The 26558-nt window shown below is 37.5% G+C and overlaps 1 long non-coding RNA gene across 1 annotated transcript; it reads right to left on the minus strand.

Moving 5' to 3' along the window:
* Positions 1-336: 336 nt before the first annotated feature.
* Positions 337-23899, minus strand: LOC121827605 (uncharacterized). Its single transcript, XR_006069916.2, has 3 exons — positions 23760-23899; positions 22988-23141; positions 337-1057 (listed from the first exon to the last, which is right to left on the minus strand). It is a non-coding gene; the product is annotated as an uncharacterized LOC121827605 (long non-coding RNA).
* Between the last annotated feature and the right edge of the window lie 2659 nt (positions 23900-26558).

The raw sequence follows: 26558 nt of genomic DNA on the forward strand, positions 1-26558 counted from the left end.
ATAATATATGGTTATTCTTCTTATTATTTTTGTGGAGGGTACACATGCCATGGTGTGAATGTGGAGATCAGAAGATAACTTTGTACAGTATGTTCTCTTTTACTTTTACATGGACTTAAAACGTAGAACTCAATGCCGGGCGATGGTGGTGCACGCCTTTAATCCCAGCACTTGGGAGGCAGAGGCAGGTGGATCTTTGTGAGTTCAAGGCCAGCCTGGTCTACAGAGCGAGATCCAGGAAAGGCACTAAGCTACACAGAGAAACCCTGTCTCGAAAAACAAAAAACAAAAACAACAACAACAAAAAAGTAGTACTCAGGTTGTAAGGTCCCTATCCATTAAACAATTTTACTATCACTATCTAGGGAATTTCTAGACCAAGTTTTTTTCTTAAGGGAAATAAAACCTGTCCTCTTGAGTTATCCTATGGCACACCAGGCCAGCATGCCGTCATTTGTGTCCACCTGTGGTTCCTGTACACCTGGTACCCTCAAACACTTATGTTCTTTGAATACTATGAAAGGTTTTTAGGAGGTCTGAAGTGCCATCAAGCACATGGTTTTTGAGGGTAATGTAGAAATTCTGGAAGACTCAGGTTTCAGTAAGCAACCTGAAAGACACTGTTTGGACTGATAACTTTAAGAATGATGTGATATTCTTCATCAAAGACATGGTCTAATGTAGCTCTATTAATCACAAAACATAATGATTAATATTTTTCCAATATGCCTGCCAAAGAAGCAATTGTAGATGGATAGTTTTTCTTACCATACCCATGGTATATATCAAAGATCAGTGAAAGTGATCTTTGAACCATACAGTACTTTACTTTGAAAGTCTTATCTAAGAAACACCATGTCCTTCTCAGAGCAATGCATTTCTAAAATGGCATTTACTTAGATTATTGTTTCTCTCAATTCTTTTAAAGCTCCATCACTGTATGTTTACCCTCTAATGCAAAGTCTTCCATGTGTTATACTCAGTCTTTCAAGTACTCTGCCAATTTTGTGACAAAGAAAACTGATGCTGCAATTTCATCTCAGTGTTCAAGAAAAATCTGTGAGGGAGACAAAGGATAAAATATTTCAGGAGTCAGCAATCTGAAAATGTGGCTCACAAAATTGCCCTTAGAGTTCAGATTAATCACAAACATTTGACAGCAAAGCATCATCAGTCTCAACAAAGTAGGGTTGTACGATGGGTCTTAATGAGCTCTTTGTTAAAAAAAGAGTGGCCTGGTTCCTGTGTCAGTTGGAGAAAGAGCCTAATGGACTTGGTTGGGATATTGGAAATTATTGTTAAAAACTAAAAGGCTAGGAATGCCAAGTATGAGCCATACAGCCTAGCAATTCACCCTTAAAGTCGGCATTTGAGTTTGTTCCTATTTCTGTAGATATCAAGTGATCACCTGATAATCTGAATTAGCACCAGTTCTTCGAATTATTTAATACTTTATAATAGTATATATAAAATTTAGTGAACATTGTTATGTATATAAGTGTTACATTTTATGTCATTGTGTGATATATATGTCATGCAAGCCATATTATTATATAAACAAGTAAGACATATTGTTTACTATATTATAATTTCCAGAAAACAACTAGAACTTGATAAAAAGATAGAAAGATTAAGGAATTTAAATATAGTTGAATTGTTTTATGTTGAAGAACCAAAATTTGAAACTGTGAATGCCATTTTTACTGATCATTGTTAAACACAATGCTTTGCATGGAAAAGGGATTCAAGAAATATTGACAAATCAACTTCTAATTAATAAGTGGGACTAGTGAAAAATATATTTAGGCATTTCTTTCCTTTATCATGAAGGCAGCAGTTGCTATTTAGTCTTTTTCCAACCTATTTCCTGGAGAAAACTCTCTCTCTCTCTCTCTCTCTCTCTCTCTCTCTCTCTCTCTCTCTCTCTCTCTCTCTTTCTCTCTCATACACACACACACACACACACACAAACACAAACACAAACGCGCGCGCGCGCACGCACACACACACACAGACACCCCCAATATCTACATTCTATTGCACAGCTATATATACTTCACTATGTAAATATGCTACCATGTTTCCACATTATCATATGATGTTTTTTTTTTTATGATGGGTCTAATGGATTGCTATTCTAAAAGAACCTTCAGTAAATTGTCTTGTAAACATATAACATGCTTATAGAAAAGTATTTAGTTACTGGATATACAGAAGTGGGCTCTTTTTAAAAATACTGGCAACAATACGCCATGTGTGCAATTCCCTATGTAAATTTAATGATAAAATGATATTCTCTTTAAAGAACATATGAGACATATTTTTGTAATCATTTCTTTTTTGATATTAATATAATTACATCATTTCCCCTTCCATTCCCTCCCTCCAAATCTTCCCCAGTAGCCCCCCTTGTTCTTTTTCCAATTCATGACCTATTATTTTCCAACATAATATTTTTATTGATTATTTGGGGTTCCACACTGCAAAAGAAGCTTCCTCTCCCTTTATAGTCAGCAGCAACAAGGATCATGGACTTCCACGTGGTTTCTGGCTACAACACATGCCACAGACATCAACATGCTTTCAAGTGACAGTATAGATCACAACATCCCATGGCCTTCAATATAACAACAAGGGCCATGGCCATCAACATGCCCCTGTCTTCCCCAGAAGCAGCATGGACCATAGACATCAACATGGGCTCAGGCATCAGTCTAAGCCACACACATCAACATGCAACATGGTCCATGGACATCAACATGGCTTCAGGGTGGCATAGACATGGAATTAACCATTCTCCTGAAGTCTGGATTTTGTTAATAACTAGGTGTCAGAACTGATGTTGATTGTTAAAGTGTCTAATAACTAAGCTCACAGCTGGGCTTGGTAGTGCACATCTTTTTATTTATTATTATTATTATTTATTATTTTATTTTACAATACTACTCAGTTCTACATAACAGCCACAGATTCCCTTGTTCTCCCCCTTCCTGCCCCCCAGTCCACCCCCCATTCCCACCTCCTCCAGAGCAGGGCCTCCCCCGAGGACTGAGATCAACCTGGTAGACTCAGTCCAGGCAGGTCCAGTCCCCTCCTCCCAGATTGAGCCAAGCGTCCCTGCTAAGTCCCAGGTTTCAAATAGCTAACTTATGCAATGAGCCTAGGACCTGGTACCACTGCCTAGATGCCTCCCAAACAGATCAAGCCAATCAGCTGTCTCACCTATTCAGAGGGCCTGATCCAGTTGGGGGCCCCTCAGCCTTTGGTTCATAGTTCATGTGTTTCCATTCGCTTGGCTATTTGTCCCTGTGCTTTATCCAACCTTGACCTACTCTGGTGATGGGATGGACAAACACCCTAATAGTTGTGCCAGAAACCCCATCCAAGGACTGAGGAATCTGGATGCAGAGATCTACCGCTAGGCCCCGGGTGGAGCGCCGGGAGTCTAATTAGCGAGAAAGGGGAGGGTTTATATGAGCGGGAATTGTTGAAACCAAGGTTGGTAGTGCACATCTTTAATCTCAGCAGTTTTGAGGTAGAGATATGTCAGTCTCCATGAGTTTGGGCTATCCTGGTCTCTGTAGCAAGTACCAGGACAACTTGTGCTACACACAGAGACCTGTCTCAAAAACAAAAAAAGAAAAACAGAACTGAAAGTGAACTAAGCATGGATCCTGTTTCTTATTTTTAGTGTGTGCTAAAGGTAAGCACATAACCTGTAATTTGTTATTGGTGTGTGTCCTACTTTACTATCTATTGCCCCCACAAATATCATGACAAAATCAATTGGAGAGGAAAGGGTATATGTAGCTTACATGTGCAGATCACAGTTGATCAATGAAAGAAGTCAGGGCAAATATTCAAGCAGGAACAGAGAGGACTATGGAGAAAGCCACTTACTGGCTTTGCCCAGCCTGCTTTCTTATATAATCCAGGACCCCCTGTCCTGGTGGGCTGGACCTCTACGTGAATTCTTTTTTTTTTCTTTTAAAAGATTTATTTATTTGTTTATTGTTCTGGCAATTTTCTGGCATGTATGCCTACCACCAGAAAAGGGCACCAAATCTCATTTAAGATGGCTGTGAGCCACCATGTGGTTGCTCGGAATTGAACTTAGGATCTCTGGAAGAGTAGCCAGGGTTCTTAACCTCTGAGCCATCTCTCCAGCCCTCTTGTCAATTTTTAATTAAGAAAATGTCCTTCAAACTTTCCCACAATGTAGTCTGATGGAGGCAATTCCTCAACTGTAATTCTTTGTTCCCGGGTATTATGGTTGTTTTCATGAAGACTAGCATACCAAACATTTAAACACAGATTATAATCAAAATATAGGCTTATTTGTACATATTTAGCTCACACTATTACTCTAATTTTTATAAACATTGATTGGGTTAATTATGCTATCTACCATGCTTACTTATTAGTAATGAATCTTCTCTTCTTTACACTATTTTAATTATTAGTAAATGCTTTTGTTTTAAAATATTTATTTTAACATAAAATATAACTGCATTACTTCCCCTCTTCTCTTTCTTCTCTCCAATCCTTACCATAACCCCTCACTCCAGAATATCTTCCCATCCCCCAATTACCTTTCAAATTGATGTCTTCTTTTTTTCTTATTTTAATAATTATCTTTATGCATTTACTAGTGATATTATTAATTTAACAGTATAATAGTATATAAGGTGGAACATTTTCCTACCAAGATATTTCTGAAAACAAATGTTCAGATATTGGATGCACTTCCAAATGCTGTTATGAAATTTTTAAATATATGTTTCATTTTTTAAAAATTAAACTATAATCACATAATTTCTGCCTTTTTCTTTCCTCCTTTTACCTCTCAAGTTTATGGCTCTTTTCTTTGAATTTTTATTGCTATATATAAATGCATAAATATAGAAGTAAAACCTTATGATTTCCTGTTTGACCACTTGGAATTGCATTATCATTTATGGAGCTCTTCCTTGGATATGGCTAATTTTGTTTCTCTCAACATTCCTTAGTTGCTAGTAGTGTTTTGAATAGAATGGACTCTGGATATTCTCACCTTCAACAATAGACTATCAATTGTCATTGTCAATGTTGAAGTACTATTCAGGCACACATACTGTGGAGGTATCATAGGTGTAACTTCCCTATCATTTCCAGGAGATGTGATCTTACTGGTCTTCTGGTCCTTACAATCTTTCTACTGTCTTTCATGATATTCCCTGATCTTTAGGTGTAGAAAATGTAAATTGTGTTTTAGATATATCCTTTGGGGCTGGGAATCTAACAGGTCAGATGTTCTCTGCATTTTTATCAGTTGTAATTTTCTGGTTCCCCATTTGGTAATAAAAGAAAGTTCTTAATGAGCTGTGAGAGTTACACCTATCTGTGGGTATAAGATTAAGTGTTTAGAATATACTGGTTTAGGAAAGTGGCAGGAATACTTTCTTCAACATCCATGACCTCACTAGGCAAGGGTGTATGGCTAGATTTCCAGTACCAGGCAAGATTTACCTCCTGTTCAGTGGGCTTTAAGTTCTTTTAGGCAGCTATTGTTTACTGACAAGATGTGAGTGCCATTGTGAAACTTTTAGGGATATATTGCCATGCAAGTGATAGTGATGATTCATCGGCATCACAGTTGCATAAAACTATTGATTGCTTCCCACCCTTGGTGGATATTATGGTACCTTTTCATACTATGAAAGCTGGTCCTCAGGGAGGGTCCTACCTTGTCAGATCCAGCTGGAATCCTTTGAATATTCTGTAAAAAGTGCATACTGCTTTCAGAAATAAGGTTTACCTTCAACTTCTGAGGGACAACCAAAGTAATAATAATGGCCTATATTATTTAGAGATTTTTTTTTGACTCCTATGATCAACAACTTGGAAGATGTTTTTTCATTCCTAGTATGGGGGCTTTATTAGAGAAACAATAGCTTTGAGAGGGAGCAATGTTGTGTGAGTGTGTGTATGAGTGTGTGTGTGTGTGTGTGTGTATGTTTAGGAATATGGCAGTAATAGATTATCCTGTAGGGTCTATGACCTTACCAGCATAGATAGTGAGATAGGTTTATAGTACCAGGAATAAAATCTCCCTACTTTTTTATGATTGGACCTTAAATCCAATTAGACAATGCTTGGTACTTCCAAGACAAAGTGCCACCATTGCAGCACTGGTAATATCTTTGCTACCCTGATATTGCTGTGGTTCATATGCTCACAGCATTGACTGCCTTTCTCCCTTAGCAGTCTTCACTGCATCTTCAGAGACCAGGAAAACCAATCCTCAGCAGGAGAGGCTTCCACCTCAGTTCTAGCTTAATTCCTCTAAGTCTTGTGTCTGAAGTGTGTGCTGTCTTTAGCAATAGGATCTATGTTCAAGTTCTGAAAGTGACCAAGGGCAAGGGACTAGTAACATATATTGTTTGAGGGGTCTTTTGATTTTCCCATACCTGCCACTGGGGTTCTTGCTAGATTGTGTATGGTTCGTTTGGGCAGAAACATTTCCCCAGGTGCTTACAACTTCAATTAAACTATATACATTTATTTATATGTATATGTTATATACAAATATATGTATATTACATATTTATTTTAAAGTAAACTTATGAGGCAATATGTTTCTCTATGGCTTTTCATACCTCCTTGGTGTTATTTATTTGTCCTTCTCTTTCCTTCTATATTAACATCCCTCACTAACTCCCCAGTTAAAAATCACCTAATATTTTCATTTCCAAACCTTCATAGAACCCATGTCTTACTATTCTCCTCTCTGTAGCACTTTCTCTACTCTTTTCTCGTGTCCCCTTTTCATCTCCTGTCATCTACACTTATACACTCAAATCTAAAAAAAAAAAAAAACCAATAAGAGATAGGATCCCAAAATAAAAAGAAAATTCAGTGTTTGTCTTTCTTGCCATGAACCACCCTACTCAGTATACTATTTTTCAGTTTTATCTGCTTACCTATAAAATTCATTTTTCTTATAACTGCACAGATTCCATTGTGTTTATTGACCACATTTTATTATCCATTCATTATTTGAAGGACATTTCCATTTCCTAGCTATTGTGAATAGAGCAGCAATGAACATGAGTGAGCAAGTAAATTTTTGTGAAATAGGATGCTGTCCTTTGGGCATATGTCAAGGAGTAATGTAACTAGGTTATATAGTAGAATGATTTTTGGCTCCATAACCTACTTTAAAACAAAATTTTTAAAATTTAGTTATTAGTATTTTTTATATATTCTAGTTATTAAGCCTCTATTAAAAAATTACTAGCCACATGTAGTGCTACACAACTTTAATCACAGCACTCATTTAATTCCAGGACTTGGGAGGGAGATGCATGCAGATCTCTGTGAGTTTGAGGCCAGCCTGACCTAATGAGTTCTAGGATAGTCAATGCTGCATAGTAAGATCTTGACTCAAAAAAACCAAACCAAAGCATAACATAACATAACATAACATAACATAACATAACATAACATAACATAACATAACATAACATAACATAACATAACATAACATAACATAACACAACATAACAAAATGGAAGAAGAAAAGAAGAAAGATAAGGAGGAGGAGAAGAAGAAGAACAAGAACAACAAGAACAACAACAACAACAAAAACAGGAAGAAGAACAAGGAGAATGAGAAGAAGAAGAAGAAGAAGAAGAAGAAGAAGAAGAAGAAGAAGAAGAAGAAGAAGAAGAAGAAGAAGAAGAAGAAAAGAAAAGAACAGAACAAGAACAAGAACAAGAACAAGAACAAGAACAAGAACAAGAACAAGAACAAGAACAAGAACAAGAACAAGAACAAGAACAAGAACAAGAACAAGAACAAGAACTACCTAACAAACATATTCTCACATTTGGAGACTAAAAGGAAACTCGACAGTTTCTTTTGCTGTACCAACATTTTTTTAATTTCAAGAGACCCCACTTGTTGATAAATGGAATTATCTGTACTATTTTAGTCCTTCTTATAAAATCCTTATCTATACTGATGTGTTAGAGAATACTTCCTTCTTTTTCATCTAGCAGTTTCACGATTTCAGGTCTTATATTGAGGTCTTTGATCCCCTTCAATTTGAGTTTTGTGCAGGGTGATATATAGGAGCTTAGTTTTGGTCTTCTACAGCCCATGCTTCCCAGCATTGTTCATTGGAGATCAAATAAGAAAGCAGGCTGAGCAAGTCGAGAGGATAAACCAATAAGCAGTGTAGTACTCGATGGCATCTATATTAGTTCCTGTCTCCAGTCTAATGCCTTGAGTTCCTGCCTTGACTTGCCTGGACGATGGTCTTATAACATGTAAGCGATGAAACATGTTTTCCTCCACAATTTGCTTTTGGTCATGGTGTTTTATTATAACAATAGAAACCTTAAATAACGCAACAATTCTGTGATGTTTTCTTGTACATCTTTCCAAGAACTGTCCTGGAGTGTTTATGCTTCTATTTTGTCTAATATATTCCTTTACAGTTTCTTCTGTAGGGGTAGCTTATGTTCATATATTCCTTCAGTTTGTTGTATCATGTAACATGTTTATTTCTTCTTATGCAATGACAGATCTGCTGGGTATAATATTCTGGATTAGTAGTTGAGGTTTTTCAGATCTTGAAATGAAGGTTGTTCTAATGAGTCTGGCTTTATATGTGACATGGTCAATTTTTCTTGCAGCTTTTAATATGCTATTTATTTTATGTTTATAGTACCTTAACTCCAATGTTTTGTGAGGATTTTTTTTTCTTGGACCTATTTGTTGTTCCATAGGTCTTATGTTTCTATAATGGTCATTTTTTCTCAAGACTGGAAAAAATTATTCAGTTTTACTGACAATAGTTTCTATGCCATTGATGTGAAATTCTTTTTTTCTATGCCAATAATTCATTGATTGGTCTTTTCTTTTCCTTTTTTTTTTCATTTTTTTATTAAGAAATTCTCCACTCACTCCACATACCAACCACAGATCTCATCTCCTCCCTCCTCCCACCCCCAGCTCTCCCTCCCAAGCCACCCTTCATCCCCACATTTTCCAAATCAAGGCCTCCCATGGGGAGTCAGCAGAGCCTGGCACACTCAGGCAAGGCAGGTCCAAGCCCCTCCCCAGTGCACCAAGGCTGTGCAAGGAGTCACACCACAGGCACGGGATTCCCAGAAGCCTGCCCATGCACCAGGGATGGACCCTGATCCCCCTGCCTGGGTACTCCCTAAACAGTTTTTAGCCAAACAACTGTCTCTGGTATCCAGAGGGCCTAGTCCAGTCCCATGGGGGCTCCACAGCAATTAGTCCAGACTTCATGGGTCTCCACTCGTGTGGCTGATCATCTCTGCTCGTTTTCCCATCATGATCTCTATCCCCCCCTCCCCCCCCCCCCCCCCCCCCCCCCCCCCGCTCCCGGCCAAGAGAATCCCTCCTCTCTCTCACTGACTGAATTCCTGGAGTTGAGCCTCACATCTGGGGGTGGATTTCCGCATCTGCTTTATCCGTCACTGGATAAAGGCTCCATGATGACAGCTAGGGTATGCACTAGACCAGTCACCAGAATAGACCAGTCCAGGCACCCTCTCGATCATTGCCAGTAGTCCAAGGTGGGTTGTCCTGAGAGCTTCCCCAGCACCCTGCCTCTTCCCATGTCCTCAATTCATCACTGATCTCCCTCCTCGCTCTGCCACTTTGTCCCTGTTCCCTGTTCCAGCTCTACCCTCCCATTTCCCTATGCTCTCATCTCCCATTCCCCCTACTCCCAGCCCACTCATGGAGATCCCATCTATCCCTCCTTTGCTGGGCTATCCATGAGTCCCTTCTAGGGTTCTTCCCTGCTAGCTAGCTTCCCTGGAGCCACAGGCCAGCAGTCTGGCCATCCCTTGCCTGTCTATTTGTTGTTCCATAGGTCTTTTGTTTCTATAATTGTCATTTTTTTTCTCGACTGGAAAAATTATTCACAATTTTACTGAAAATAATTTCTATGTCATTGATGTGAAATTCTTTTTTTTTTATGCCAATAATTTAGACTGGTCTTTTCATGGCACTTCAAGGACCCTGAATGTTCCATTCATGTGTTCTTTTTCATTTTCTTTCGGTGTGTTATTAAGTTCTTCTATTTTGTCTCCATGTCTTGATATTCTGCCTTCCACATTGTCCATTCTGTTGATGAGACTTACCATTGAGTATTTTATTTAACTAATTGAAATTTACATTTCTACTTTCAGTTAGGTTCATTTGCTTTTTCAATATTTCCATCTCTTTATTGATTTCTATTTTAATAACTTGAATTGACTTTATCTCACATATTAATTTATTTATATTTTTGAGGTTCAATTAGTTTATTCCAGTTCCTCTTAGTTCATCCAGGTGTCTGTTTATGTTCCCTTTATGTTCCTTTAACACTTTAAACCTGTTTATATTTGACCTATTGAAATTCATGTCTTAAACTCTATTTAAGATATTCTCCTTTGGGATCATTACTATGGCATTGTGCCTGGTGGGAATCTTGACTTCTTTTTTTGTTTTTTGGATTGTATTGCATGTGTTTTTCCAATAGGACCTTAGTATGTTAGGCTGTTGGTTGGAATTGTGTTATATATTTTCACTGTATCACACTAGTGTTTTTTTTTTTTTTTTTGGTTTTTCGAGACAGAGTTTCTCTGTGTAGCTTTGCGCCTTTCCTGGAACTCGCTTTGCATTCCTGGAACTTGCTTTGGAGACCAGGCTGGCCTCGAACTCACAGAGATCCACCTGGCTCTGCCTCCCAAGTGCTGGGATTAAAGGCGTGCGCCACCACTGCCCGGTAATACACTAGTGTTTTTATGTGGTCAGTGTGTTGAACCACTTTGGGGATACTGGAATATGGAAAACAGGTTGGGAGAAACTGCTGTCTTACTGGACTTACTGTCGTGCTGAACCATTTCTCACCATTCAGCTAAAGCATGTTCCTGGAATCAGGGAGGTGTTACAGGCAGTGGAGATGGAGGAGGGTTCCTTACTTAATTTCCAGTGGGACAGAGCACATGTGGTAGTTCAGCTTGAGCAGGCTACAAGGAATGAATCGGGTTGGAAGGAGGTAGGGAAGGAGGAAATACCTTACTTGTTCTCTTGTACCAGGTGTATACAACAGTTTGGCTCAAGCAGGCTCTGGGATGTGGGAAAAGTATTGAAGGCATCAGAGACAGATGGTGTACTTTGGCCCCTTAAATGTGATGGCTCACCTTAAGCAGACTCCAGGATATAGAAATAGAGTTTCAGGCGGTCTGGGTGGAGAGAGTGCATTGCTTGCTTCCTGTCAAGTTGTGATGCATGTGCTTTGAGCAGCTTCCAGTGTATGAGGAGCTCTTTTGTATTATACACTTTTTATATACATGTATATAAAAAAATATACATGTATATACTTTCACATGTATCTATAGTAGTAGGCTTCAATATATTTTTCCACAATCCTTAGATTCTGTTGACTCCCCTTCTCTATTAAAACCTCTCTATCTTCAGTATTCATATCATTAATTTACATATGTGCTTTGCTGTCTTCCACCCAAAGAACCTCACCTACCATCTGTCATTTCTCTTGTTTCATTCCTCTACAAGCAATCACTTCAGATTAAACACTGAAATCTAAAATTTACAAAGCTAGGATCTGCACATGTGGAAAAACATATGGTGTTTGTCTTTCTAGTCCTTAGGTACCTCACACAGCATAATATCTTCCATTTTCCTCCATTTTTTTTTGGCAAATTCCATAATTTCATTTTTCTTTTGTGCTGAATAGAATTCCCTTCAATTCCACATTCCACACGCAGACATTTTTTTTATTGTCCATTCATCTATTGTCAGATATCTAGGTTAATTTAATTTCCTAGCTATTGTTAACAGACCAGCAATGAAAATGAATAAGGTATTTTTATAGGTACATAGAGACTTTTGGGCAAATGCCTGAGAGACTACATTTTTTGCTGGTTAATGCACCTTTGCTGTAGCTGCTGCAGCCACTGCCACTGCTACTTCCACTGATGAGGTCACCCCTACCGACATTAAAACCAGTCATCCTTGGCTTTCCAGGGCAGACTGAAATCCTTCCTGGCTTTTCAAGAATCCTCTAGAATTTCGGAGTCAGTGTGAGACTTCTGATGCATCCAGCCTAATGGACTGAGCGTCACTACCAAGTTTATACATTATCCAGAGTAAATTCAGCCATTTTTGGACAGTCCTAATGATACTATGTAAATCAATATTATAAACACCTTTTTAATATATAATGACTCTAACATTTTGTTCATCTAGAGACCCCCAAGTGATATACTATGTATTTAAGATTATCAGTCCTCTGTCACATGCAAAAATTTCCCATTTTATATGCTGTATCTTTACTATGGTGATGATGATGATGATTAATTATTATTATCATCATTATTGTTATGGTTATCAAGAAACATTTTAATTTTATGATATCCTATTTGTCAATTCTTGGAATTTTTTCTCTACAATTGGAACCTCTTTCATGAAGTGTTCATATCTTATATATGCTTATAGCTTAAAGTGCTATACCAAAATTTTCCTCTTGCACTTTTAAAATTTCAGGTCTTATATTAAAGTCTTTCATCCAGTTAAGAATTGTGTGTGTGTGTGTGTGTGTGTGTGTGTGTGTGTGTGTGTGTGTGTGTGAAGTGGTGTGTGCTTGCATTTGCCAAAAGATTCATAGAGATACAGCTTTATTCTGGTGAAGAGGCTGTCCTTTTTAAAAGTGTGTTCAACATCTTTGTCAAAAATTAGATGACTGTATGTAGTTGTGTAGGTTTGTTTTAGAGTCTTTTCTTCTGTTCCATTCTTGTACATGTCAATTTTTTTTTGCAAATATCATTCTTTGTATTTTGTTACTATAGCTATGTTGTATAATTTAAGATGAGATATTGTAATACCCCCAACATTTATCTCCCTGCTAAAAATTGTTTTGACTATTGAGAATCTTTTGTATTTCAGTATGTATTTTCAGAGTTCTATTTCTAGTTCTATGAAAAATGAAATTTCAATTAAAGACTTTTTTTGTGAATGTACCTGAGTGTATATATGTGTGCTATGTGTGTGCATTAGCCTGAAGAGGTTACAAGAGGTATCAGATGCCCTGGAACTGGAGTTACAGATGCTTGTGAGTTGCCATGTCAGTGCTAGGAATTGAATGTGGACCCTCTGCAAGAGCAGAAAATGCTGTTAACCACTGAGTCACCTCTCTAATCCTGTAATTGAAATTGTTATAGAGATTGTGTTGAATCAATAAATCCTTTCAATAACATAGTAATTAATGCTTCATGATATGGCTTGCATTTTTTAGTATTGTCTTCATTTTTTTTTCCTTTGGTGCCCGGAAGTTCTTAGTAGTTAGGTGTTTCCTTCAGAATGCTTCCTTTTCTTCATAAAACTCATCATTCTATCATAGTAAATTGCCCCTCCTATGCAGGGTCATATAATTGTGTCTCCCCTGTAACTATGGGATGTCCTTCTGGTTCATTTCTCCCGTGCCTCCTACTCACTGGTTGTTGCAGTGGTTCCTTTTCTCAGATTTACTCCTTCCTTTGATATTATTGGACAGGTGTCTTCAAGTATTCTCTAACAGTGAGAAATACTTACTTTAGGAATTGTCCCTTCATTAGTAAAACTAGTTTAGTCCTGTCTCTGTAAATATAGTTGATTTCTGGAGGGTATGCATAATTATAGTTATATTATTTATCCTCATAGAAAATGCATGGTGCTTCCAAACATATGATATCTACCAAGGAAGCCAGCCAACCTTTAAATTTTTTCCTCAATGTTCTCTTCAATCTGTATTAATCAGGTACTTTTCAAGTTAAATGAATTTTCATGAAGATTAGTAACAAATAATATTACTGTTCCACGGAGAAGTCTTAGCACAGCTGCATGGAAGATCATAGACTTAGTGTTATATAGACTAATGTCTTTGAATCCTGGCTCTGGCAGGATTTTCTAACTTCATGAGCTTAGTAAATTCATTCAACCTTCTTGTCCTTTATTTTCTTTGTTTCTAAAATTATGTTATAAGAACAACCTCACTGGTTTGTGGTGATGGCTAAGATGATTTAACCCTGCTACTCAGATTGATGTGGGATAATCAATGGTTGTAGAGTCAGTTACAGCTGACAAAGTAGGTAGTAGATAAGAGGAACAATGAGAAAAGTGTGGATATAAAAAGTAGATTAAGATAGTGAAAAGATTCCCAGGCCTTACAACATTTAGAAAAGACTCAAAAACACTAAGAACATCCCAGGAAAAGTAGCTTGTGCCAGCTTTGCATAGTGAGGCCTGGGTCAGCTCATAGAAGAGGAATTTTTAGTAATGGCAAGAAAGGTACAAGTTAGAATCTGGGTCAAAATGGAAGAAATGAAGGAGAAACAGGGAGAGGAAAGAGAGAAGAACAAAATGGGGCAGACAGAGAAGAACAAAGACTTATGAAATTCTCTGTGGCTTTTTAAATCCAGAAGAAGAAGGTTGGGGCAGAAAGGGAGACCGATGTTCATTTGGAAAACAGTCTCCCATGAAGAGTCTGTGTTGAGAAAGAGGAATGTAATCACAAGAGTTAATGCTGATGAATTCTCAATTTAGAATAAACTGCAGTTTAGCAGAGCAAGCTTATTTTTAGAAAGTCTCAAAAGAAAAATCATCTAGGGAATAATAAGAATATCACTTTGTCTAATGGCCTAAATAATTTGTCTATTCTTTTTAGAAGAGTTGTAACAATATGCATATTCTCTTTAAGAAGGAATACATAGGACATGGAATGACCTGGTAACTGCTCTAATATGTGTAGTGGCTAAGTTGAGCATTCTTTCTAAGAACGGTGAAAGAGGACTCTGGGGAAAGACAGATGATGTTAATGATCTATCAAGTGCCTTTTATTTATTCACAGACAGGACTTTGGTAAGTGTATGGAATAAAGATACTTTACCCATAGGGATTATGTGATTTCCACTATCTGTAAAGTGAGTTAGAATGGGTCTTTAGGGCATTGAGTGGGTGAATGAATCAATTTAACAACACAAATGACAAGTTGGGAACAAAAGCCTGAATTGCATTTATGTATGTTTCTGCTTCAATTGCAAAGAAAGACAATAGAATATAAAATAAAATCTCTTAAAAATAGAGATGGTACCTAGAATTTCTGCAGTTAGAAGGGCAGGGTGGGAGGATCGTGAGTTTGTGGCCAGTTTCGGCTACACGGTGGAGTTTTGTCTCAAAAAGATAATAAATACAGCAATACTAGTATAAATCATCAAAACATAGCACATTGAAACCTACTTACTTGTTTGTGAGATGTCTATTCTTATCTTTTAAGTACAAGAAACTTTGTTCTCTTCACTTCTATGGAGCTAAGCATCTTACTCTGAGTTCCCATTATTTCCTTTTTGTTTTTGTCCCTGTACAGATATTTGAAGTTCTGCTCAAGGTTCTTTTCTGTAAGAAGGACCACAGAAACCCAGATACACATGGGAACCAACCTGGCCCTAGTATGAAAGATTCCTGGCCTCCTTCAGGAAGTTCTTCCTGAAGTGCTCTGTTTACCTCTCCTTATAGATGACTTCTCTCTAGATCATCCTCATCATCAGTCACCTTCTAGTAAGTTGATGCTCAAAAGGAAACAGGACTTGGTTCCCGTTCCATTTCTTTATATCTTGTATGTATTCCAGCCAGGTTGAACTCAAAATCCCCAGGGGAGTCTTTGCCCTGGAGGAGATGGGAATGGTGGGTGGGATGGGGTAAGGTGGGGGAGAAGCAGAGGGGGGAGAACAAGGGAATCTGTGGCTGATATGTAAAATTAAATTAAATTATAAAACAAAATAGAAATAAAAATAAAAATTATATAAATAAATAAATAAATTAAATTAAAAAATAGATGTAAGAGGCTAGGGTCTTGAGTAACTGCACATATAATTTTAGTCTAATTTCATTCCTAAGAAATTATATATAGGCTTGAAAATTCAGGAATGGAAGATAAGATAGGATCAGGATCCATCCCTGGTACATGAGCTGGCTTTTTGGAGCCCACTACCTATGGTGGGACACCTAACACAGCCTTGATGCAGGGGTAGGGGTTTGGACCTGTCTCTACTGAATGTACTCCCCATGGGAGGCCTTACCTTGTGGGAGGAGAGAATAGGGACTGGGTTTAAGGAGAAGGCTGGGGAGAGGAAGCAGGAAAGAGAGGGGGATCTGTGGTTGGTATGTAAGATGAAAATGAATAAATAAAATAAAAATTTCAAACATAAAAAGAAAAGTATAATAGTGTTTAAACAAACCTCAAAGAGGGGCCTCGCAATACTTTCTCAGTCCTTCTTCTCAGTCATTAATCCCAGTCCCCTTTTAAAGTATATTTTTTGAGATGGGGTCTTAATATGTAAACTAGAATGACTAGGAGATCACTGTGTAGCCCTGGTTAGTCTTAAAATAATAAACATCTTGCTGTAGCCTCTGAGTGCTGGGATATTGCCATGAACCTCTACAGCTGGCTACTGATTTTTTTTTTTGTATTTCATATAAAAAAGAATGAACTAAGAGAGCAACTTCAGAGGAGTTTTGAGGGACTCTCTTATTATTCAAATATCTAGGAAAATTTATCATAAGTAATTCATTGATGTCAATAGCTTCAGGGGGAATATGCACCATCTATCTATAACCATACTGTATAATCAATAAAGCTAAATGTTGACACAGAAAGGAGATTTATTTTTTATTGGCAATTGAAACAGAGGATTTCTGCATTGCTCACTAATTGATAGTTCATGATATATGTGAGGTGGATGGTATGTAATCATAGATGCTGGTTATGGAAGAGAAAATATTAATTACATAGTTCATATTTTCTCAATATTATATATAGAACTATGTAGCAAAAAGAAATAATATCACAAAAGACTTTTTCTGCTTGAGTTATGCAAAAATAATAGACTTGTAAATAAAGTTTCTTCTATATCAAAACATTTATGATAAACTCTAAGGCTGTAGGATAAAATAATTTTAAAATATTGTATTAACAATCTGGGTTAGAATTTTAAAAATTAGAATTAAGAGAATATGTATTTTGGAGATAGGGTTAGTGATGAATTGGAAAGGAAAGTACATCTCTTGCAATTGTGTTCTTTATTAAAATTGCTTTCTCAGCAACTAGGAAATCTTGCAGATGAATATGATTATAAACAATTTCTTGTTTGAGAAGGAAGAAATGACAACTAAGACATTACAGATATTGTTGAGAAGCTCTAATTTTGTTTTAGCTATTAATATGATAAGACATTTTGTAAGAAGCCTTTGGATTGAGAAGTAAAGTCAACAACTTTAAAGACTGTGTGTGTGTGTGTGTGTGTGTGTAATACACCAACTGACAGAAGAACAGAAGAAGTCCCTTTATTGGGCATATAAATAGGTGAAATAATATAGAGGTGCTTTCAATGGAACAGAAATAGAGACAATGGAAGGAAAAATGAATAGGTTTTCTCCACAATCTGAACCAGAGTAGTGAGTGAGTGTGCTCAGGCAGCTTAGAGAAGGCAGAGGAATAGAAGACTGCCTTACAGATGAAAGTGACATTCACAGAGCTATAATCCTAAGAACTAGGAGTAGAACGTGTGGGAAAAGGGAGGAATCTTGAAGTATGTGGGTTGAGAACAGAATATTCATCACCTAGGGGTGAAGAAGCAACCTGGCATCAGCAGATACCATACTTCCTGGAGGGACTGAGATGACCCTGCAGAATAGGATGTTCACCATCTGCATTCATAAAAAGTTTTGAGGGTTGCCTTAACTAATAATCTGCTGCTAATTTTAAAAGAAATTGAGGAAAATGCAACATGTCCAAGAGAAACAAACAAACAAAAAACCCACAAAAACCAACCCAAACAAAAACCAAACCAAACCAACCAACCAAACAAACAAACAAGCAAACAAACAAACAAACAAACCAGGGAATACTAAAATTTTATTTTCAGAGAAAAGATTAGACACTTTTATAAAGATCTATATAATGCCACATTATTTTGTTAAAAGTCTTGCTTAAATGAGCTGATCTTGTTAAATAAATGCAATTATTTGAAATTTTATTCTTTTACACATTTTTTATAACCTTGCAGTACTGAAAACGGTGGGTACTCTACCACTAAGTTACATTCCTAGTTCTGAAAAGTCCCTTTTTTCTTACTTTAATAAAATATTTTCCTATTACTTTCTTTGCTCACCTCTCATAGATTCTTATGAGTACAACTTGACTATTTGTTTCTTCCTTATACATTAAGTATTATTTGAGAAGGAAATAGCATAAGTACAAAAAGCTCATTAGTCAAAGTAGGCCATCATGTTATTTACTAGGCTTCTATGGAGAACATCACAACACAATACATTGTAATGTGGAGTTGGAAAACATGACCAGTTGTATTGGTTGTGTTTAGATTTGTGCCCAGGATTTTCATTTAGGTATATGTTCACAAGAAGTTTGACTTCTGTAAGGATATAGTTCTGTATAATATGGGGATAGATAATATAGCCTCTGTCTCTTCACAAAAACATAAGATTTACTACATAAAGTTTTTCCAAAATTGAATCAGACCATCTGAAACTGTTTGTAGCATTCTCCCATCCCATGCAGTTCAGAAATGAGCTATGTGTGACCTAATGTGGGCCAATCCTAGCCCTTTCACAGGATTTTTTTGTTTATTAATTTTTTGTTGTTTTTACATCTTAACCAAATTTCCCCTCCCTCCCCTCTTCCACATTCCTTCCACATACATGCCCTCTACTACTTCCCACCCACTCCTCCCCTACTGTTTCTCTTCAGATACAGGTGGGCCTCTCATGGATATGAGCCAACCAAGGTATATCAAGTTGCACTGAGACTAGGCTCCTTCTCTTCTATTAAGGCTGGACAAGACAATCCACTAGGAGGACTGGGTTCCCAAAACAGGCATCTGCTCTCTGCTGTTAGGAGTCTTACCGGAAGACCACATTAACATAACTGTAACATATATGCAGAGGGCCTAAGTCAGTACGATGCAGGTTGGTTCAGTCTCTATGGGCCAAATTATTTCTAATGATTCTGAAGTGGTTCACATAGAAACAACAGTTTTATCTTAAAGTCACACATTAATCTCCTTGTTCTGCGTAGATCAGGTTGAGTGCCCTATAATATTGTAAAAAGATATCAGTCAATAAATCTACCAGTTGATCTTAGTTTTACCAGGTACCTTCTTGATAATGAGGGATTCTGGAGCCCAGCATGGGACCTGGTACATCCATAGGCACTACAGGTAGCCATTTTGTCCCTTTTGCCAGGGAGTTTCCTTAGGGCTTACACACCAGTCTTTTGTTGAGTCTAAGGAGCAATATACTTTCTTCCCTAACTTCTTCTCAACTGAAATTAGGACACAGTTGTCAGGTCACAGGAATGTGAGACTGTTAGTCAAAGGCCAGGAGGGGATTCAGACAGTGGGGTACTCATCAGAAGCATCTGGTTTGCTGACCCAGTTCAAGAGACAGAAAGCAATCACATTGGACTGGTTCACATCTGTAGCCAGAAGATTTCCTGTGTCCCAGCCTGCCAGCGGTTGGGACAAATCTCTCCAATTCGCATCCCCCAAGTAAACATACAGAGGCTTATACTAATTATAACTGCATGGCCATGGCTCAAGCCTTTTGCCAGCTAGCACTTATATCTTAAGTTAGCGCATAACTATAAATCTATGTATCGCCCCATGTTCCATGGCTTTACCTGTGTCCCATTACATGTTGCTCCTTGGGCAACTCCTGGTGTCTCTCTCAGTCTTCTTCCTGTCTCTCTCTTTGGATGTCCTGCCTGCCTCTAAGTTGCCTTGCCAAACGGCTTTATTTATCAACCAATCAGAGCAACATATATTTGCAGTGTAGAGAAAGACATTCCCCTATCACATATCAGCTTTCAATAAGTCCAGGGTTCTCCAGTTTTGTAGGACTAAGAGGGACTGGCATGGTGTAGATCACATTCAGAGCAGTTTGTAGTCCCCAATTGATTTTTGCATGGTGTATTTTAGTGATGTGGAAATCTGTCAGGACAGATATAGTCAAGGGGTGGAAATTAAAGTTAAGGAACTTAAAGGAAACTTTTCCATTTGGAGCTTCCCCTTCAGGGTTAGGCAGCAGGCAGGGAAGCTTAAGCTGCTAATTGACAAGACAAGAACACTTGTCTGGAGTTTGTTTGACTGGTGACTGGAGGATTCAAGTTGTGACTTCCTGAACTTAAGTGAATTTTTAAGTTACAAAAAAGAAATGTTATAGATACACTAGCATTAACACTGTTTGTAATCTTCACTGAAATGATCATTGTGAGCATCTGTAAAACAAGAGCCATGCCTTGGAGTAAATAACAAAGGCTTGGGAATCCTCTAAACAGTTCTGAATTAAGAAGCATTATCACTCTTTCCTCTGTTTAGAGGGCTGGTAATATACAGGTTGGAAAGAGATGTTTTCAGCATGGTGAGAAGCACTTTAAGTCTTACAAGACAACCAAAGAAAATTTAAAATCTTGAGCTCATGACTATGATCATTACTTTATCACAGCTAGATTAATAACTTATCAGAGTTCTATTGATTAATGTTAAAACGCTTAACTTTTGAATTTTAATATAACAAGAACATAGTGGGGGAAAGAAGTCTGATATGTTTCTCATATTAAATTGTTTCTTATACCTTTTCAATTTGAATTTACATATCTTAAAACATTTTTAGACCTTCACAACTTACTTAAGCCTTCACATTCTCAGACCTTTTTGTTTTATTGAATCATTTACTATGAGACACTAGTAATTGATTATAATTGGCCATGACATAAATACAGCAGGTGACAGTTATTGTTCAGATGTGAACCCATCAGATGAATGGTTCCTGTTGGAGGAGCCCTGTTAAGCAGGGCTTGTAAGGCCATGGACTCTGAAAAAACTGTTAATCCTGTCTGTAATTTTGTTTGTGCAAGAACAGCTGTGATGGCTCCCCATTACCATGTATTTTCATGTAATGTATCTTATGGGCACACATATTTGTGGATGGTCAGGAAGATGACTTCTCATTAAACTGCATAATATTGATGAACAGAAACATACTAAAATATGCTTTGTAACTAGATCTATTGTTCTATGTGGACTATAGACACTTAGAAGCCTGTTCTCTGTGATTAGCCTTACTAACAGGGCAATTTGGCCAGACAAGTGTCAGTGTGAACAGACTATAAGTGGAACCTTCACAAATTTAATTATGGAATTGCAGGTGTCTGGCCTTGTAGGATCAAAGCCCTTCTAAAGATTAATAGCAAACTGGGGCAGAATTGCAGATGTCTGGCCTTGTTATGTCATAGTCCTTCAAGAGATCAATAGTGACTTATATTGTCCCAAGCATCCTCTGCTGGCCCTTATCAGAGCCACAGCACATCCTTTCTCTGACTCAAAAAAGTAACTAATGTTTTGTATACGTGTCCACATTGGTCTTTAATCAAGATTTAAGCTCAATTTACCTTCAGTCCTGGATTTTATGCAAATAACAGATAGTTAACCAACCAATTAATCTAACCCAGTCTGAAAAAGATTCAGCATTAAGCTCAGAAAATGCTCTCCAGCTTGCTAGAGATATGAGATAATTGCTCAGTCTCTCAGGCATGGACAAAAAAACGTTACTGGGTCCCCTCCCTTGGTTCCGAGACTGCTGTAGGGCAGAAAATGTATTCTTAGATCTGAAATGTCACTCTTCTATGCGGCCAGTTTTGGTGAAACTGCTAAGGGGAATTGGTGCTGTTTGCTTCTTCTTTGCTTACATAGGTTGCCATGGTTACTTACTGTACCTGCTTTCATAGGGAGGTGCATTCTTTGAGGCCAGGGAAATCAGCACTTTCTGCGTTTTTGCATTTTTATGTCTTACTAATTACAAAATACTAGCCTACATTTTTTTTTTTTTTTTTTTTTTACTTTTTTGAGACAGGATTTCTGTATGTAGCTTTGGAGCCTATCCTGGAACTCACTCTGTAGACCAGGGTGGCCTGAAACTCACAGAGACCTGCCTCTTCCTCCTGAGTGTTGTTATTAAAGGTGTGCACCACCATACCTGGCTAGCCTACATTATTAGTTACACTTCAAAAATGTAAAATATTACATGTATGTATTCTTTGCTTTTTCCTTATATCTCTCATTGGTTTAGTTTCTTCCCTTTGTAACTCTTGTAGCTCTTCCCTCAAGAGATAAGTTGGAACTTTTACAACACACAGCTACTGTCAGCCACCTTAAGTTTAAAGACTACAAGTCTTTGCTACAAGGGACTTTCATCTTATCTACAAAGAATGCTTGTGACCCTGAGAATTTTACCTTGTAACCCTTTTTATTACCAACAAGTTGCTAATGAATGGATATACACATATGCTTGGAAGTTTGTAACTGGTAGAATAAAGAGCATAGAAGAAGAAAGAGCATGGAACAATAAAGAGCATGGTAGTATGAAGAGCATTTTCCCATGTGTGAAATTATTACAGAAATCTTTCTTCCCTCGCTTTTGGGGAGCATTTCTCTGAGGAACTCTGGGTAGTGGCTGGGAGCTGGACTCTCAGACCCTACAGTTGATTACTGAGAGCACTCATTACAAAGCAAGTTATTTTAAATAAAGGCATAATGAAAAAGTTATGTTGAAACTTGTTTTGTGAGTTTATCTTTTTCAATGTAAAGTCTGCCATCAAGGTAAACTGCCTGTGTCTGTGTTTCTCAGGTGACCTAGTAGCTTTAGAAAAGTGTGGCCTGATTTTACATATAAAATGAACTGACCAGGCAGCCATAGCCTTGGGTGAGAAGCTGGGTGCCTGACACCACCAAACTGTCAAAGCTGTAGTTGGTTATCAATACCATCAGAGTTCTGAGAATGATAAATTGTAGCAGGAAATATAAACCAAGTAGACCCTATATAATTTAACATGACAGAGGCTCACCAGACTTACCTGAATGATAACCCAAGGCTCCAGTAGTCTCAGTTACTTTATTTCAGGCAGAAGTAGTTGTCTTCAGATGTCACATTGGATAACATTACACCTTCAGCTGCTGCACAAGATAGCATAAGTCTTTGACTGCCAGACCCAGATGGCCCAGATTTTCCTATGGAGGAGGAACATGGAAAACTAACCCACCTTGATAAGGCAGAGTAGGGCCATTGATACAGGCCACAGAAATATGAAGTAGGAATTCAGTTGACAATGACAAAGCTATTACCTGGAAGAGTCAAGAAATTTTCCAGAGGAAAGCCAAAACTCAAGGAGTCTTGGTGATATTGGCTTTTAGATGTATTAGCTGTATCCTGCCATGAATTTCTGTAGCCTTCTCATTTGATTACTCTGAGAAGAACTTCTAACAGTGTGATTGATCTTTTATTTGGTCACAACTTCCCCTATGCTTTTGGAGTATTTGGATAACATTCTCCAGCTGTGTTTACTCTTCATTAGCAAATATCTGGCCAAGGCCATTCTCCAGACAAAAGTATTTTATCTAAGATACTTCCTTGCTAACTGCAGATAGATAAGTATTAGCTCATCTCACCTAGAGATAAGCAAAAATGACTACTAGCAATTAAATCCTCAACTCCTTAACTTTCACCCTAGTTTATTAACACAAGACCCTAATTTAAGAGACTTACTGCTTACATTTCTGGGATGATGTTTTGGATACCTGCAAGTTACTGAGTAAGGTAGTTATTTCCCACTTAACTAAGGACATTACCAACAAGGTCAGGTGGAGGATAGGTGCCAAGCTTCATTTCTTGTGCAAATCAAGCTTTTATCCTCACTCTTTTATCTCAGTCCAGGTGCTACTTCTACTTCTAAAGATTGCACACTTAGCAATTTTAACTCAGAGCAAAAGTGCTTTCACTAACCAAATACTATACATTGTGATGTAGGTTGCCCAGCAACTGAGTAAACTTCCCCACTCTACCAGAAAGTGGGCAGCCAGAGAGTTGCTGATTGTATCTGTATATAAACTGAAACTTTAGAGTCTGAGAGAACAAAGATGAGAATGAAGATGGAAAGAACAAGATAGGACAATGAGAGAACAGCAGAAGGGACAGCGAGGAGCTAAGTGTAAGAACAGAAAAGAAGATGTGTAGATAGGATTGACTTAGAAATAAAGTGAATGGACTAAAAAGCTCAGTGTGCTTAGATTCATTTGGTATTCCTCAGACTAGTATCCCAACTGCTTGTAGCATCTTCCCCAGGACTCTGACCCCAGTTTGAGTAGGGCCCTGGAAGGGGGTGAGTCATGTGGCAGCTCTTCATCCAGTGGTTAGCATTACCACAATACAAATGGAGTTGTCTGTGCCCCATCACCTGCTTTGGAGACCTTATTGTCACCAGTAGGATTTGACAATTCTGTTTATCACAGAAAGCTTTTTGTAAAACATTTTAAATGCTATATTCAGCAGATTCCTGAAGTGTTTGAGGACCATTATCAATTAAGTATACCTGATTGTAAATAAACTTTGTTTTTAGGCTTGACCTTGAAAACACACACATATCCATATATAAGTATGTATGTATAAAGCACTGGCCACACACATATCCATATATAAGTATGTATGTATAAAGTACAGGTGGGACAAGGAGAGAGGAGAATTGAGGGAACAGGAAGAAGGAGGAGGAGACACTGCCAGCCACCACCAGAACAAGCAGCATGTAAAGATGCCAGTAAGCCACAAGCCACGAGGTAAGGTATAGATTTATAGAAATGGGTTAATTTAAGATATAAGAACAGTTAGCAAAAAGCCTGCCATGGCCATACAATTTATAAGTAATATAAGCGTCTGAGTGATTATTTTATACGTGGGTTGTGAGACTGCGGGGTTTGGTGGGACCTGGAGAGAAGCTCTCTAGCAACAAAAAAACCTTGCAATTCTTGAATTGAAGCTTTTTAAATATCAATAAAAACTTTAAATCATAAATACAGTCCATAGGGAGATGGCAACTTTACTTTCCTGGTTCTTTTATAATGTACCATTATAAATTATGACAGTTTCCTGTATGACTCAGTTTATCAAAATAGCTAAGGTTTAACGAAGTTAGCAAAGACAAGAAGGATAGACATACATTTTTAATTCAGTTTCTGTTAGCCTGGATAGACCTTAGATAAGGAGAGACATTCTATATGTTCTTTGCCCTTAGACCATTGTCTTGCCACATCATAAGATAGAAATATCCTAGTGTCTGGTGTTTTATGTTTGGTGCTCATAGTTGTGGCCTTAACACTTTAACCTTTTTATTTTTAAGATTATATTTTAACAAAGACATCATAATATAAAACATTTTATAAACTTAAAAAGCTCCATAATTTTATAAATTTTAATATTTTAAATGTGGTTTCTTTTTTTAAAAAAATCCATTTTTTCTGTAAAACTCCAAAATTACTTTTTTTTTAAAAAATTGTAGATCCAGTAATATCAAAAAATAAATAAAAACCCTTCACACAGCTTGTCTTCTAGGTTCTAGCCAGCTCCATTTCATTGTGGCTGTTGTTCCTGATTTTCAGCACATGGCACCAGCATCCCCAAAATTGTTGGGGTCCCCAATGCAACTGAGCTGCACCTCCACCAACAGCCTCTCTTGTGGTCTCCCCAGGAATTCCAGTTTTGCCACATAGGGCCAGGCCCAGCTGCTCTCTATGACCTCTTCATGCCTTTAAAATGTGACTTTTACATTACAAAGTTTGGCTGTTATCATGAGATAAATTCTTGTATATGAAGACATGGAGGTATGGATTTAATATCTCACTAAACAAGTGTTGTTTTTAAATCTTATCTTTCATAAACTTCATTTTTATGATTGTTTTCCAGACAAGAATTATTTTACAAAAATCCATCCTAATCCAAAATACCTCAGAGGCTTGTTGTTGCCACCATCATTGGTTTATACTATGTGGTGACACGAAACAGAATAGTGGTAAAGTCACATGGCATATGCCCTCCTTATCCTTATTGAAGATTGTTGCCAGCAATGTGGTTACCTCCATCCTGACAGGAGTCATCAACCAAGATGGCATCAGGCCACATGATTGGTTGTGTACTCAAGGTGAGCCCATTAGGTACATATCTCTTTAAGATTACCTATGTGTAAATTTTTAACAATCAACCCCATGCCACAAGATTTAACTTTTGTTATAGAATTTGCAGATTCTTTAAACAGACCAAATAAACTCATTAATCTTGAAGTACAGAAAGCTCATATAATGGTCATACAAATCTTATGGTAAATTTTCTCTTAGAAAAAGTTTCAGGCAATTAAATGAAATTACATTTATTTATTAGCCATTTCTTTTTGCTCTGCTATCCTTGCCACAAAGTCACATGGTATACCTGACACAGGAAAGTTAGAGGAAACATTTAAGTAAGCGTGCTTGGGTCTAGAGGAGGGCGTGCCATATCCCAACTCCAGAGCCAGCTTTTCAGTAGAATAGAACAGCATCAACCAATATTATAATACTATCTACACCCAAAATGCAGAGATCAGGGCAAGCAAAGAACAAAGGAAA

Source organism: Peromyscus maniculatus, chromosome 2 (genome assembly GCF_049852395.1).
Source record: "Peromyscus maniculatus bairdii isolate BWxNUB_F1_BW_parent chromosome 2, HU_Pman_BW_mat_3.1, whole genome shotgun sequence".
Taxonomy (NCBI): domain Eukaryota; kingdom Metazoa; phylum Chordata; class Mammalia; order Rodentia; family Cricetidae; genus Peromyscus; species Peromyscus maniculatus.